This window comes from Schistocerca cancellata, chromosome 5 (genome assembly GCF_023864275.1).
Source record: "Schistocerca cancellata isolate TAMUIC-IGC-003103 chromosome 5, iqSchCanc2.1, whole genome shotgun sequence".
NCBI classification, from domain to species: Eukaryota; Metazoa; Arthropoda; class Insecta; order Orthoptera; family Acrididae; genus Schistocerca; species Schistocerca cancellata.
The window spans coordinates 258,357,138-258,374,499 of NC_064630.1; the positions used below are offsets into that span (position 1 = coordinate 258,357,138).

At 46.2% G+C, this 17,362-nt stretch overlaps 1 protein-coding gene and 1 pseudogene across 1 annotated transcript in view; one reads left to right on the top strand and one right to left on the bottom strand.

The window, feature by feature from the left end:
• Positions 1–17,362, top strand: part of LOC126187926 (glycosyltransferase 25 family member) — an 861,577-nt gene that overhangs the window by 301,047 nt on the left and 543,168 nt on the right. The gene's annotated exons all lie outside the window — the stretch shown is intronic.
• On the bottom strand, positions 12,573–12,690 carry LOC126189736 (5S ribosomal RNA; annotated as a pseudogene).

A 17,362-nucleotide genomic window follows, 5' to 3' on the forward strand; every position in this document is an offset into this window, starting at 1 on the left:
CTGAACACTTGATACCGTTTAAATTTACTGCTTCATCACTGAATCTTAATCGCCGAAACGTCTGTCGTTTTCAATGCGTTTAAGAGAGCGTAGCGAATGTCAAAACTTTCTCTTTTATCAGCAGCATGAAGAGATTGCACTTATTGTGGTCGCTACGGTGTTTAGACTAAACTTCGCCTTAATACTCGCGGGCATTCCTGTGATAAACTCGAAAGTTCCCTGCATTCACGACGAGTAGATTTTCGTGCTACGCTCTAAAGCTTCGAGTGCTCACCGCTCTTTCACGGGAAGAGCGCAGTCGATCTGCACTCATATCTTTGCACACACATTCTGACGATTCCTACTACCAATATTTTCCGCACAGACGGAACAATCCCATAACGACGACGAAAAACACACTACCTCAGAATGATGTTACCAACACAAGCAATGACTGAAATTACGTATACAGACTTTTGTCGAAATTTCTAGGACATGTCGTTTTCATGAACATTCATTTCCTCCCGGAATGCACGTTATGTCCTAATTTAGAAAGAGCCAGACAGCAATTGTAATAACACAGAAAAAGTAAAAAAGAAACAGCACAGCAAAGCACTTGACGGTTTTATGGGTAATTAGAATCTGTTGCATGCGACTGATCAGCTGTTCTCCATAGCGCATTGATCCTTTCGCTACAGAGGCAGGCAAAAATTTTAGAAATTTCCCATCTCAGAAATACTAAGATCACCGGCCACAAAACCTGCCCTAATTTGTTTTTGAAGTCCCGAATAAATCGCTTCCTTTATCCAAGACGACAGTGATGAAAATGAGCAACAAATCTGCCTTTGAGATTATATGCAAGTTGACTTATCAGTTGTATATGTAACATTGAGGAGGTGATACCATTAGTGATATGCACACTGAAGCCACCGTTCCATATACAGGGTCTCTCAGAAATGTTTCGGCGAACTTTGAGGTGTTGCAGAGAATGTCTTGAGGAAGAAATCGAGGATAGGAACGTGAGTGGATGAAGGTTTCGGACAAGGGTTTCCATCTGCAGTTTGTTTTTCCGCTGTATATCGAAAAACATTGGAGATTTTAGAGGGTTCCAGGGGAATAATAAACTGTAGATGGGAAACCTGTGTCCGAAACCTTCATCCACCGAAGCAACGGAGCATCGCATTAATAGGAGACAAGGACTGTCTGTGCAGCAAGTAGCTCCATCTTCTTCGCTGGTGATTGTGGCAATCAGTTGCCATCACTGAATAACACCATTGCGAGACAACAATATTGCGAGACGTTCCGGCTACGGTCCCTCGGCTTGGAGAATCACCTTGCTGCCAAAGATGTGGTCTAGTGGCAAGCACCGGTGCCTATAACTTCGATGCTCTGTAGTATCGTCGGATGACGTGTCCAGACACGGGTTCGTATCCTTGATTTGTTGCTCAACACATCCTCTACAGCTGCTCGAAGTTTGTCACAACATAAGGGCCCCCTGTATAGAGGTTTATTCATAAGTACCTTCCGTTCGATGTTTCACAAGATGACTGTGCGAAAATTACAAGAAATACAGAAAATGACACTTACCAGTGGATGTGGAATTTCTCCAAGTTTCGATTCATAAAACGCGCCGCGGTGTAGTTGCACTAGGGGGCCGGCTTGTCAGAACATGTAGACAAATGATCTGTTACATATTGTCGCATTGAACTAGTTTGCGCCTGAAGATAGACAAGCCAGTTTACAGATACCAGAGTGGGCTGCTGTAGCACCTTCCGCAGCAAATGGTGTTAGTGACTTCAATGAATTGCATGCACCTATTGACGTTTGCCACTTCACAAACTGTTCGCTTATTGAAGATCAGTAAAGTGAGTTAAAAATTTGCAGAGGTGCTCTGTCCACTGATAGGTGTGACTTTTCTGTATGTTTCGTAGTTTTCACCCCAGAGGTGCTTCTGAATGATCGTATACAATTTCCTCTTCTTTTAGGTGGTTTGAAATGCGTTCATGAACAATCGTGTTAAAGACGCCTAACCCCGTTGTATGTAGGGACTGCGGTGACGCATTCTGCCGCGGCCTCAGTGAGACAGAGAGAGCGTTGGAATGCTGGGCCACAACTCGCGGAGACTGGTCTCGCTGGATCACGTCCCATCAAGCAGTCATGCCTCTTGATTGACGCCTAGTAAAGTCGGTTAATACACTGGACTCCTCTCCGAGAGGTGTAACCCCTCACATTTACTCTTTACCGCAAATAATTCGCGATGCCGGAATTGTTATTTCAACTTGTGATTCCTTTCACTATCTTTGTCCACATGAGTTCTTTCTTCATGATCTCTATGTCAACGAAACGTTAAAGTTGTGAACGCCGTTAACCATTTTTTGATTAAAGCGTCCATTGCGACTGAAATCAGCACAAAAAGACGCTAAAATTCTATTTCGTGAACATAGAGATCAACAGTTTGTTGGTTAAAGAGGTTATATCATAAGCGATGTGATGTGAAGCACGGAACTCAGTGAAAAAGGTATATGCTACATTTTTGCACACTAAAATGTAGAGTCGCGTTGTTTTTTTTCTCAGGTGGCCGGTCTTGCGTTTCCTATAGCATAAGATAACAGTGCGAACGATATCTAAGTTGCAAAAGTGGCGTGTTCGACATTACAAACAATTTCATATGCACGTAAGGTCCAAGTACAAAATTTCATGCTGTCGCCGATCAGTAAGAGAATTTTCTAGGCCGTCTTGTGTTGAATAACCTATAGAATCTCAGGAGATTACCGTAGCCCCGAGTGTAAGAGGCAGTCAGTGAGATGGTGTAGCATATACTCACCGTAAAAATTTGCTAACTTCAGCTTTACATCGAAGAGAAAGGAACACTATTTTCTTTGCAACACGCTTCAGTCCCATACTTACTGTTAATGCTATTGTCAAGTGTGTGACGAAAACCAACCTTGAGATATTCTGTAACAAGGAATGGTGTAATGCACACTGTGCCTGGCGTAAATGAAGTTTTTCAGTCCTATGGGTTGGAAGTATTATACCCATCGTCTAGACCAGTTGCCGTCAGACTGCGGAGCGCATGCGGCATGAATGAAGTGAGATCTGCGGTTCTTAGCCGTATTTTAGTATGCCTCTAGCAATTAAGTGTGGAATCCAAAAAAGACAACTAATGTTCAGAGCTGCGTATTTTTCTTGCTCAGCAAGAAACAAGTGTGCTTACAGAGACAGGAACGTATTAAGATGTATGACGTTGGTGAATTCGGCTAAGCAAAGTTTTCCTCTTACCTCAGGGGCAGAGTTGTATGTAGCGCGGTCACTGCGGAGTTAATAGAAGTGGGAGTGGGAAATATTTGATTGCTTGTACGCCAACGCTGACAACTCACGAACGTTCGCACCTCGCACCGATCAGCAGCTACAGTATGTATGTCAAACGGACATAACATGGATTCATAAGCGCTTGTAACAGAGATGCTCGTCTTCAAGTGTGGTAAATGTTCGTAGCACGTAATTTGAACTCAAAGTAAAGCTGTCATAACACAAGAGAATGCGTAAAAGGAAAACCACATTCAAAACATTTAGTAATCATTTGTGATAGTGTCTCGATCGCATTTGTTGTTATTTAATGTGACGTACCATTTTATGTACGTTACTAATTAACAGTAAGCTCGGAAGGGGTAGGTGGGGTAAAGTGAGGAGGACGGGAAAAGTGGCCATTGCATAGCTTTTGCGCTGTGCAGTGCTGCTGCCTGCCGAGAAGCGGTCGGACTAGTTCTAATGTGCATCGCCATTGTTATGAGTGAGATTGACCGGGGAAGGTTGTGCCGTTATTTTTTTTAGTAGAGACTTTTTTGATGGTGACTCGTTTTTTATGTGTTTATGTTAGTCTTGTTACCTTACTTGTAAGGAGAGCAATGACTTTTTACACTATCAATGTTTAAACAAAGTCTTTTAGCCTAAACTGCAAATGTAGTTCCTTATTATTTCTTTCAGTTTGATAGTTTCTTCTGTGGATCAGTGAAGCCGACATGGCGTCCGATCGGGAAAAATAACCACGCTTCTCGCCGGGAAAAGTGGCTAAGATGCTCACCCCAATAAGAGTTGGTTACTGCAGTATATGACACGTAATACTACAGATTAGATTGAGATTTACACCCTTTTTTATAAAAACTATCATTCGCCTTCTCTCCCCCTATGGCAGTTTTGAATTAATAAATTTGTATTTTTTAAAACCGCCTCTGTTCTGTTATATTTGGCATAATACAAAAGTCGAATTGAAAACAGTCTGGTGCAGCCGCTTGGCATTGTTTCAGATACAAGGGCATCAATATGCCTGGTAGATATGTCCGGATGGCAGAGAAACATGCGTGGGATCGCACTGGCCACGTTCACGTATAGGCACAGAAAACTGGTCACTACGCAAGCCTTCAGAAAAATGCATGTAGTTCCCATACCTTACTTTCTTTTTCACGTTAAAAATATTCGGTGTGATTTCTTATAACGTGGAAAGCAAAATTGAAAATGCTTAAGCGGTGAGCTTCTATGGTTTGGTGGCCACTTTACCCCCCTTCCGCCGCCATTCCCTACCCCTACATAAGCGGCCCGAGGTGTCGCCCAAGAATGTCAGTGTTGGCTGTTGAACAAAACGATTTGACAACCACTGGCCTAGACACACCAGAGGACTTTAACATGTATTGATGGAGCAAACTTGACACTTTCTAGACAATGAAAAATTCTCGTACTCAGACTCCATGTTCATACTGTCATCATCGCCATAGCTGACAATACAGGCACTTCCTATGACACATGCAATGAAGGAAAGGGAAACAATAAACTGTAAGATGGATGGGGAACTTGAAATTCAGAGAAGAAAACATAAGGGTTCCATAAGTTTAAAACTACGTAATAGTTATCTCCGTCGAGGACGAGATTTTCTAAGTTGGTGTGGAATATAAGGCATTGTCATTCCAGAGCTGTTACACTACAGGAAAAGAAAAATTTAGTGGCAGTAGACTGCATTACTTATCCACTCGTAATTTATTTGACATTAATAAGTGTCTGTAAAAGTATTTTAGCGGAACAGTAATCTCGAAAAAATAAGTAAAGTGGAGCTTCCATTAACCTGAAAATTAGTTTTATCACAAAAGCCTTTAGTAAGCATGGCACTGGCCATTATTCGCCCTGAGGATCTACTCATCCAGATATTTATACAAGAGGTGGAGTCTACTCTGTTGTTACAGCCGCGGTATTGTGTGTATCGGAACATGTATATGACAAAAGTAAAAACTGTTTGCGGATTAATGATAACTGGAAGACGGATGACCTCTAAATGAAGAAATGAGGCTCTCCTTGATTAAATTTGGTCGAACGCTCGTCTCCTGCGTCCATTTTCCACCTGCTCGTGACGAAATAACGTATAGCAAGCATGGAAGCACACATTTTAGAAGCAGGTCAGAGCTACAGCAGACCTACGGTCAGTTACACCTGCCCAATTTCCGTTGCTACACTGAACTGTTTGCAGTCAGCCCGGCTGGCTAACAGTCACTCCCTGCTCCGCTGGCAGGACTGCCCGCGGCGCAACTTTAACGGTCGCACGGCTTTGTACCGTATATCGTCCTACATCAGCAGCTGCAGTTCACAACCAACATGCATGCATATGTGCGCTAATCGTCGCCAGGTGGTCAACTGTTATATGGTGGCAAATATTCCGCAGGTCAAACGACCGCGTGTGTCTGCTCTCTCAAGCGGCAAAGCGTTGATTCTCAAAACGAAGTTTTGTTCGCTAACCCCATTCGGTCCGTTTATTACACATTGGTCGATCTATGGAAGAGCACACACCTCCAGGGTTAGTACCAGAGAGAGAGGTGACGCAGCTTCTCTCCAGCCGCAACAGTGCGGAGCACGATCAGGTTGCTCAGTCTAAGATTGATTATGATCCGCTCTAATTCCGATCAAAGTTTCAAAATTCTCCCGCCTCCTAAAACAAATAAATATTATACGAGACTAGAACTGAGGTGTAAAAACTACTACTAAGCCCTACTGGGAAAGACGATAGCTTCCATTAGATTTATGATGTCTCCTTCAGGCTAAGCTGAATGTCGCAGGACTTTGTCTAAGTGTCGTACTCCTCACTAAAGACTGACATTAATAAGGTATTCTCGTTTTGAGGAAGATCACTAGTCACACAAATCTGATATACGTTTTTGGAGTTTTCTTGAGTTACACGTTTTTCACAAACTCTGTGGTTTCCTAATAGAGTGTTAGTTGCTGAATGCGCATAAAACTTCTTGACAAAGGTGCTGGAATATCACGATGTGAAATCTAATGAGCATCCGACTGTAGCGCCACAGTATACGAGGAGTTAATAGTGCCGTTCGACGGATAGGGTCTACGAGATTCATTGTCACCACGTCAGTAATCACTATGATGATCGCTGGCGATGATGGTTACGCAGTGGATGGATTGAGTCCTTTTCTAAAAGTTAGACGGAGTAGTGTGTGACAAAAAAATGTACATGCTTTTTCAACAACTTACTCAATGTGTAATAAATAATATACACATAAGTGACCCTGACGGCTATACAATACGTCTTATTGAGCACCTGAGTGCCGTTAGTAAGGAGCAGACTAACTGTCGGCTACGGCATTTACGCTATACTATCATTCTACGAATCGAGGAAGCGCGGTGGTATGATACTGGGAGGGAGGCGGTTCATCGGGATGCTTCCTTTGAAAAGGACACGACAGCTTTCCTTCCGTGCTCTTTCACCCATCCGTAATTGTGCTCGTTTCTAACGATCTCACCGTTGACGAGGCATGAAATCCCAATGTTTCTGTTCCTCGTACACACTTCCGTTATAGGTGTAATACTCACTGCTTTAAGGAAAAGACAGGGATCCTACCTCACATATTTCGATATGCACACCGAATATACACTCCTGGAAATGGAAAAAAGAACACATTGACACCGGTGTGTCAGACCCACCATACTTGCTCCGGACACTGCGAGAGGGCTGTACAAGCAATGATCACACGCACGGCACAGCGGACACACCAGGAACCGCGGTGTTGGCCGTCGAATGGCGCTAGCTGCGCAGCATTTGTGCACCGCCGCCGTCAGTGTCAGCCAGTTTGCCGTGGCATACGGAGCTCCATCGCAGTCTCTAACACTGGTAGCACGCCGCGACAGCGTGGACGTGACCCGTATGTGCAGTTGACGGACTTTGAGCGAGGGCGTATAGTGGGCATGCGGGAGGCCGGGTGGACGTACCGCCGAATTGCTCAACACGTGGGGCGTGAGGTCTCCACAGTACATCGATGTTGTCGCCAGTGGTCGGCGGAAGGTGCACGTGCCCGTCGACCTGGGACCGGACCGCAGCGACGCACGGATGCACGCCAAGACCGTAGGATCCTACGCAGTGCCGTAGGGGACCGCACCGCCACTTCCCAGCAAATTAGGGACACTGTTGCTCCTGGGGTATCGGCGAGGACCATTCGCAACCGTCTCCATGAAGCTGGGCTACGGTCCCGCACACCGTTAGGCCGTCTTCCGCTCACGCCCCAACATCGTGCAGCCCGCCTCCAGTGGTGTCGCGACAGGCGTGAATGGAGGGACGAATGGAGACGTGTCGTCTTCAGCGATGAGAGTCGCTTCTGCCTTGGTGCCAATGATAGTCGTATGCGTGTTTGGCGCCGTGCAGGTGAGCGCCACAATCAGGACTGCATACGACCGAGGCACACAGGGCCAACATCCGGCATCATGGTGTGGGGAGCGATCTCCTACACTGGCCGTACACCACTGGTGATCGTCGAGGGGACACTGAATAGTGCACGGTACATCCAAACCGTCATCGAACCCATCGTTCTACCATTCCTAGACCGGCAAGGGAACTTGCTGTTCCAACAGGACAATGCACGTCCGCATGTATCCCGTGCCACCCAACGTGCTCTAGAAGGTGTAAGTCAACTACCCTGGCCAGCAAGATCTCCGGATCTGTCCCCCATTGAGCATGTTTGGGACTGGATGAAGCGTCGTCTCACGCGGTCTGCACGTCCAGCACGAACGCTGGTCCAACTGAGGCGCCAGGTGGAAATGGCATGGCAAGCCGTTCCACAGGACTACATCCAGCATCTCTACGATCGTCTCCATGGGAGAATAGCAGCCTGCATTGCTGCGAAAGGTGGATATACACTGTACTAGTGCCGACATTGTGCATGCTCTGTTGCCTGTGTCTATGTGCCTGTGGTTCTGTCAGTGTGATCATGTGATGTATCTGACCCCAGGAATGTGTCAATAAAGTTTCCCCTTCCTGGGACAATGAATTCACGGTGTTCTTATTTCAATTTCCAGGAGTGTATATATGGTAAGAAGACACATTGTTTGTGCACATACTATTACCTATGTCTAGACAATACACAAGGGAAATTTCTTGTTCTTTTGTTATCATTATTATTATTACTAATTAGACAGAGCAGCATTTCCCTATTCGGGCTGTCACACCTAACCAGGAAAGGTTCGATCTGTCCATAAAACATATCTCTCACTGCGCCATTACGTTTGTCTCTAGGGTTCCTTTGTCAGTGCAACATTAGCTTTGATTGATTGGGGGAGAGGGGGAAGGCAAGAGCGAAGACAAATGAATCTCTGTGGTTCCTTGTCTCGCTCCTGTCGATTTTATCTCCGTTGGGCGATCACGTACTTCTCATTTCTGTTGTCGAATTGAGAGTTTTTTCCTTGTAGGTGTCATTATTTTGAGGCTGTTAATCATGAGACGCAGAGAGATTATCAGCAGCTTTCTGTATCAGTATGCTGGATATAAAGAAATACCTGTGCTGTAAACGAACATGGTGTTAAAAAAAGTGTGCCCTATTTTGATGGGTGATAGTATAGTCCAAAACAAGAAAAAATCTCCAGTAAACATGATAAGAGGTATGAGCACTTCCTCATGTTAGCTACCTTGAAACACATCCCCTCATTGAACATTCTTTCGAATTGCGAAGGACCTACTGAAAGCAGTAAACAAATGGGAGCACGCAGTTCTGTTACTGTGAAACATCAGAGCTTCTATAACGTAATCTGCTTGCTATTACGTATAACGTGCCCTTGTGGGCCATCGGTAAAGGGGGTATTTAATATGGGACCCACTCGTAACAAGGCATGCTTTTGCTCGACGACTTAAGAAATCTCGTACTCTGAAAAACTCGAGACTACTCTCGGATTCGCTGGCAAGCATTGACGATGCCTAATCCAAGGGATTAAGACTGGAGGAACGAGCTGGCTAACGTACTGCACCTCGCCAACTAATCCATTGCTCATTAAATGAGTGTGTGAGCTGCCCTTGAACATTTCGGAAACAATGGGCTGGTGCTTCATCATGCTTGAACCACATCTGCGGTTGTTGGATTGGTACCTCCTCTAGCAGGACAGGCAAGTCGTTTGATAGGAATTGACGATGCCTTACACCAGCAAACCTGTTTGTTAGTAAGAAAGATTATATTGCTAATAATTCCTGCCCATATACTGACTGAAAATCGGTGCTGGTGCCTTGTTTGTTCAACTTTGTCTCAGCATGACATTGATAATCCCATCGTGCTTTAAACCATTTTCATCTTTGACTGTTTCTTATGAAAAGTAGATTGTGACTACATCTTTGCAAAAACCACTGGCAGATCTGCACTCTGGCAGGCTAACCTTGTGGCCGAAGGACACGCTGTGCATAATAAGGGTACAGCAACTGTTCTTTCAGAATTAGCCATACAAGAGGATGACTAATTCCGGTAGCTGCTAAAATTGCACGTACACTCCTTGAAGTACTCGCTTCCCCGCAAGAGGAGGACAAGTGGTACGAGGTGTGCCATGATCAGCAGTTATTGGAGGTATGGAACACAAATATGCTAGTCACTGGACAAGGCGGCTCAACAATTGTGCAGATGGTAACCTGCGCTCTGCCTATTTTCAGTGTACAGGACACGGGCTCGATAATTACTTCAATTTGCCTAGTACAGAAGATCAAGTCTGTCATTTCTCGTGTGGAACAGTAGGCTTTCCTTATGCTCGTAAATGCAAAGATAAAACTTCATTGTAAAACCGTTTCAGAAACTTATTAATCCACAATCTGATTCATTAAAACTAATCTATGCCCTGCAATTACGCAGAACTGTGTTACGGTTTACAGTAGTAACACTAACAGCTGTTTTCTGCATGCTGTATACATTTACAATAATAGATGGATGTGGCTTCATTTGTTACCTCTTTCTATAGGTCATCCGTAATAGGAAAGGTCTCTTACAGTAGAGGAGATGTGTTTCACAGTAGCGAAGATGAACAAGTGCTCGTAAAGTATACATTTTAAGCGCATGGCAACTGGACATTTTTTCTTTGTTTTGGTTCATACTGTCATCCCTCAAAATATGGAACTTCTTTTTTTTCCGCCCTGTACAATTTGAACGAGAACTCCACCGAGAAAATTTCGACGTCGTTGTGGGATATTTTCTGAGTGTTTTGGTGTAAGGGATCTGTTGTTTCCGATGGCTCTTTATAGAGAACTGTTTCCCAAAATTTCATAGACCATTACTTCTGAGTGTAGTCACTTATTAGTTAGTACCCAACCCGTTCTCTCACCGTCATCCCCCGCCCCTCCCTGCACGCCGCTTCCAACTACAACATAAGCGCGTATCTAAACTTAAGGTGAAAAATGATTTTTTTACCACTTTTATTATTAAAACGATAAATGATATTTCGTTGTTGCGTGCGATTTATTAAGCCTCGAACTAATGAATCAATCAAACGGTTGGTACTGCTTATACAATCCTGGAAATTGAAATAAGAACACCGTGAATTCATTGTCCCAGGAAGGGGAAACTTTATTGACACATTCCTGGGGTCAGATACATCACATGATCACACTGACAGAACCACAGGCACATAGACACAGGCAACAGAGCATGCACAATGTCGGCACTAGTACAGTGTATATCCACCTTTCGCAGCAATGCAGGCTGCTATTCTCCCATGGAGACGATCGTAGAGATGCTGGATGTAGTCCTGTGGAACGGCTTGCCGTGCCATTTCCACCTGGCGCCTCAGTTGGACCAGCGTTCGTGCTGGACGTGCAGACCGCGTGAGACGACGCTTCATCCAGTCCCAAACATGCTCAATGGGGGACAGATCCGGAGATCTTGCTGGCCAGGGTAGTTGACTTACACCTTCTAGAGCACGTTGGGTGGCACGGGATACATGCGGACGTGCATTGTCCTGTTGGAACAGCAAGTTCCCTTGCCGGTCTAGGAATGGTAGAACGATGGGTTCGATGACGGTTTGGATGTACCGTGCACTATTCAGTGTCCCCTCGACGATCACCAGTGGTGTACGGCCAGTGTAGGAGATCGCTCCCCACACCATGATGCCGGGTGTTGGCCCTGTGTGCCTCGGTCGTATGCAGTCCTGATTGTGGCGCTCACCTGCACGGCGCCAAACACGCATACGACCATCATTGGCACCAAGGCAGAAGCGACTCTCATCGCTGAAGACGACACGTCTCCATTCGTCCCTCCATTCACGCCTGTCGCGACACCACTGGAGGCGGGCTGCACGATGTTGGGGCGTGAGCGGAAGACGGCCTAACGGTGTGCGGGACCGTAGCCCAGCTTCATGGAGACGGTTGCGAATGGTCCTCGCCGATACCCCAGGAGCAACAGTGTCCCTAATTAGCTGGGAAGTGGCGGTGCGGTCCCCTACGGCACTGCGTAGGATCCTACGGTCTTGGCGTGCATCCGTGCGTCGCTGCGGCCCGGTCCCAGGTCGACGGGCACGTGCACCTTCCGCCGACCACTGGCGACAACATCGATGTACTGTGGAGACCTCACGCCCCACGTGTTGAGCAATTCGGCGGTACGTCCATCCGGCCTCCCGCATGCCCACTATACGCCCTCGCTCAAAGTCCGTCAACTGCACATACGGTTCACGTCCACGCTGTCGCGGCATGCTACCAGTGTTAAAGACTGCGATGGAGCTCCGTATGCCACGGCAAACTGGCTGACACTGACGGCGGCGGTGCACAAATGCTGCGCAGCTAGCGCCATTCGACGGCCAACACCGCGGTTCCTGGTGTGTCCGCTGTGCCGTGCGTGTGATCATTGCTTGTACAGCCCTCTCGCAGTGTCCGGAGCAAGTATGGTGGGTCTGACACACCGGTGTCAATGTGTTCTTTTTTCCATTTCCAGGAGTGTATATAACAACCTTTTTATAGTTAAATTATTTTACGACTCCTTCTTAGATAAGAAAGCCAATTATCCCGCGGGAGGGTAGGCACTTACTACAAAACCTGCTTCCCCTGCACTACTGCTCTCCCTAGCGGCACTTGCTTCATCTGCACCATGCAACACCATTTAAAATCCTCCTCCTGAACAGGCCATGAAGGCCCAATGGTACCGTTCGGCCGCCGTGTCATCCTAAGCCCACAGGCGTCACTGGGTGCCGATATGGAGGGGCATATGGTCAGCACACCGCACTCCCGGCCGTATGTCAGTTTCCGAGACTGGAGCCGCTACTTCTCAATCAAGTAACTCCTCAGTTTGCCTTACAAGAGCTGAGTGCACCCCGCTTGCCAACAACACTCGGCAGACCAGATGGTCACCCATCCAAGTGCTAGCCCAGCCCGACAGCGCTTAACTTCGGTGATCTGACGGGAACCGGTGTTACCACTGCGGGAAGGCCGTTGGCCGTCCGTTTAAAATCACCCAAGTCAAAATGTGTTCACTGTATGTTTGTAAATCATTTGATTGCTGAATTGTCGGAACTTGGAAGATATCAGGCTGTTAAAGCTTTTCCTCTGAGCACTCCGATGATAATAATAATACTGGGTACAGCACTATACTATCCCTTACGCAGTTTTTGCTGTGTCGTGCTGTGAATGTCTCCAGTTATCTGTTTCTTAGTGAATAATGAAGCAATTCGTGGTCTATTGCAGTAATTGTCTAAAACTCGGAGAAGACATTCCATGAGACATTTAGCGTTTGTTACACATTTATGTCAATTTTACCGTAATCGATGTATGTCACAAAGTATGTGTGTAGTGAGTGGGCTGTGTAACACACTTGTAATACCGAGCGAGGTGGCGCAGTGGTTAGCACACTGGACTTGCATTCGGGAGGACGACGGTTCAATCCCGTCTCCGGCCATCCTGATTTAGGTTTTCCGTGATTTCCCTAAATCGTTTCAGGCAAATGCCGGGATGGTTCCTTTGAAAGGGCACGGCCGATTTCCTTCCCAATCCTTCCCTAACCCGAGCTTGCGCTCCGTCTCTAATGACCTCGTTGTCGCCGGGACGTTAAACACTAACCACCACCACCACACTTGTAATCACGACTGCATAGTGTGATGCATTAATGCAAGTAATCGAGAAAAAAATCGGTATTGATAACTTACACGCTGACGGAAAAAAAATCTCAACACTAAAAAGTAATTACTGTTTAGTAATGAAATTTCTGGAATACATTTGTCTAGGTAATACGTTACAGTGATTAACATTGCAAGCTCATAGGTAAGCACGAGATAAGCTATTGCAGTTGTGAAATGCTGGTACGTCAGTAACCGGTGTAAGCGCTAAGAATGTTGGATGCAAGCATGCTTACGTGCATACATTCTGTTGTACAGGAGCCGGATGTCACTTTGTAGGATGGAGCTCTATGCTTGCTGCATTTCGTCGGTCAGTACAGAGCTGTTAATGGTGTTTGAGGATGAAGCTGGAGTTACCGTCGAATGATGTGCCATATCTGCTCGATTAGGGACAGATATAGTGGTCGAGCAGGCCAAAGCAACATGTCGACACATAGTAGAGCATGTTGGGCTACAACAGCTGTTTGTGAACAAGCGTTACTCTGTTGTAGCCGAACGAGGTGGCCGAGCGGTTCTAGGCGCTTCAGTCTGGAACCGCGCGACTGCTTCGGTCGCAGGTTCGAATCCCGCCTCGGGCATGAATGTGTTTGATGTCTTTAGGTTAGTTAGGTTTAAGTAGTTCTAAGTTCTAGGGGACTTATGACCTAAGATGTTGAGTCCCATAGTGCTCAGAGCCATTTGAGCCATTCTGTTGTAGAACAACCACTGGAATGCTGTTCATGAATGGTAGCACAACAGGTCGAATAACCAGACTGATGTATTATCCTGCAGTCGGGATGCCGGGATAACCATGAGAATGTTCCTGCTGTCATACTAAATCTCATCCCAGTCCATAACTCCAGGTGCAGCTCCAGTGGGTGTAACACGCAGACTACGTATGTTGCAGGCTCTCAATTGGCCTCCTCTTAACCAACACACGGCCATCACAGACACCGAGGTAGAACCAGCTCGTATCAGAAAATGAACCATACCTCCAGCCTGCCCTCCAATGGCCTTTCGCTTGACACTACTGAAATCGTAAATGGTGGTGGTTTGAGGTCAGTGGAATCCACGGTAGAGAACATATGGGTCGGGGCTATCCTTTAATTAACAAATTTGTAACAGTTCGTTCTGTTACTGCGGTGCCAACTGGTGCTGAAATTGCTGCTACAGATGCAGTTCGATGCGCCAGATCTGTACGCTGAACACTAAAGTCTTCCCTGTCGGTTGTGCCACGTGGCTGTGCGGAGCTGTGGTTTTCTTGCGACTGTACATTCTCTTGACCACCGCTGCCAGCTATCACGTACAGTGACTACATCTCTGCCAAGTCTTTCTGCAGTATCGCTTCTCGTAGCCCTACCATCCGCCTCCATTCAAACTGAGTGAGTGCAATAATGGCGTTTCTGACACCTTAAAGGCATTTCTCACTAACATCAACTCACCATGTCCAACATCAACTCGGCACGTCCTGTCTCAAAGGTAAATAACGCTCATGACCGTTACAGCATGTATTTAAAGCAAAACTGATTTACATCCTTATGGTGGCATTAATACTTCCACTTCTATGCGACTCGCGTGAAATTTGAATAGACGTCATGTAGAAACATGCCTACCAACTTTCGTTTATGTCGCACAGCTTCTTCTTGGTGCTCAGATATTTTTTTACCCTCGTCCTATACCCAGTATTAGAGTCTTGCGAAACTGTGATAACAGTAATGATCTTCCAGAAATAATTTAGTTTCATGATTGAAACACAAACAAACATTTTCGGTTTTTACCCCTCAGAAAATTACATTTAACCCTTCAGGGATTAATTACCCTTCACGTGGGGAACCTTTTATAAATCATTAATGCAAATGTAATTTTTCGATTTTTTACTAGTTACATTTGTACCGCCACTACAGTGAAAAAGCCTGAAATACGCAATCACCAAAACCTACAGCACGAAACAAGAGTGCTCCAAACCTTGGACGAAGCAAAAGTACCGTGACGTGGTTGACGTCGCTTCGGGACAGCCCTGCATAGCGTCGTTTTGTCGCTTTCTCTTTGCGTTCACTGAACCCAAACGCTTGGCGCATATTGGCAAACCCCTGTCAGTGAACCTATCCCTATTGCTGTGTATCATTATTAACGTACTACCAACATGCCAGGAAAAACAAATCCGGCATATTGTAAACAGTATCGAATGCAAGCTTGAGGCCAAAGCGAAAAATGTGCATTACTGCTGTCAACATAAAGTTCCATGAGTTTGTTTCCAAGCAGCGCACGCCTTCGACATTTGTACTGTTCTACAAATATTTTTAGTGTAATACAGATAAATTGATAAATTCGGATAAGAAATCAAACGAAGGAAAGAAGGTGCGCAATAACATGAAACACAGCGAGTAATGCACGCTTGAACGTAAATGCAGATGCTGGCCAATCCTGCAGGTTGCACTGTTGTATTTGATCACGAACGGCACCTGCGTATTGTCGCCAATGTGTTGCAAGTGTCGGTCGTGGCCGGAACAGTGACCTTAATAGTCTTCAGTGCGTTGTGTCAGAGCCCAGTGCATTCGAACGTGGACAAATTGTTGGTGCTCGTGTGATGGTTGCTTCCGTAACCAACGGAGCCGGAGTGTTTGGTGTTTCAAGAAGCACCGTATGGGAAATTTATACCGCACGTGGCGAAAGAAAATCATCCTCTAATTTAGAACGCGGACGAATGTGTATGTGTTGCTTGGTCGTGACAGAAGAGGATTGTCACGGAAAACCACAGGTCGACAGCTCCAAAAGTCAATGTAGAACTGAATGTCACACTCGCGAACCCTGTCAGCATGAAAACAACACGAAGGGAGCTACAGAAGCAGGGTATTTCAAGGCGAACTGGAATTACAAAACCACTCGACAGTGACGCAGAAAAACATGGTACCCAAGCAACAAAACCTGAACCGTGGAGCAACGGAAGGAAGTCATTTGCTCGGATGAGACTCGTTTCACACCGTGGCGGAGGATACGTCCTAAGATTGAAATATGGCGGGGGTTCGGTAATGATCTGGACAGCCATATCGTGACGTTCTATGGGCCCCTTCGTAACATCGGAAGGTCGCTTTACTGCCAAGGGTTATGTGAACCATTTTGGGCCGGCCGGGGTGGTCGAGCGGTTCTAGGCGCTATAGTCTGGGACAGCGCTACCGCTACGGTCGCAGGTTCGAATCCTGCTTCGGGCATGGATGTGTGTGATGTCCTTAGGTTAGTTAGGTTTAGGTCTAGGGGACTGATGACCTCAGATGTTAAGTTCAAATGGTTCAAATCGCTCTGAGCACTATGGGACTTAATATCTGAGGTCATCAGTCCCCTAGAGCTTAGAACTACTTAAACCTAACTAACCCAAGGACATCACAGACATCCATGCCCGAGGTAGGATTCGAACCTGCGACCGTAGCGGTCGCGCGGTTCCATGCGGAAGCGGATAGAACCGGCCGGACAGAACGGCCGGCAGATGTTACGTTCCATAGTTCTTAGAGCCTTTTGAACTTCATTCTTCTCTCTTTTTTCCCGCCATTTAAGATTTCAGTAGTGTCAAACGAAAGGCCATTGGACATCAGGCTGGAGGTATGGTTCGTTTTCTGATAAGAGCTGGCAGTGATGGCCATGTGTCGGTTAGAAAGGCCGGCCGGAGTGGCCGAGCGGTTCTGGGCGCTACAGTCTGGAACCGCACTACCGCTACGGTCGCAGGTTCGAATCCTGTCTCGGGCATGGATGTGTGTGATGTCTTTATGTTAGTTAGGTTTAACAAGTTCTATGTTCTAGGGGACTGATGACCTCAGAAGTTAAGTCCCATAGTGCTCCGAGCCATTTTGAACCATTTTGGCTGATCAGGTCCTTCTCACGGCACAATATTTTTCCGCATTGGTGGTGATGTGTGCCAAGACGACGGTGCTCCTGGCCACAAAGATCGGTTTGAGCACAAGGATGAATTGTCGCATCTCTCCTGGCCACCACTGTCGCCAGACCTCAACATCAGTGAGCTTTTGTG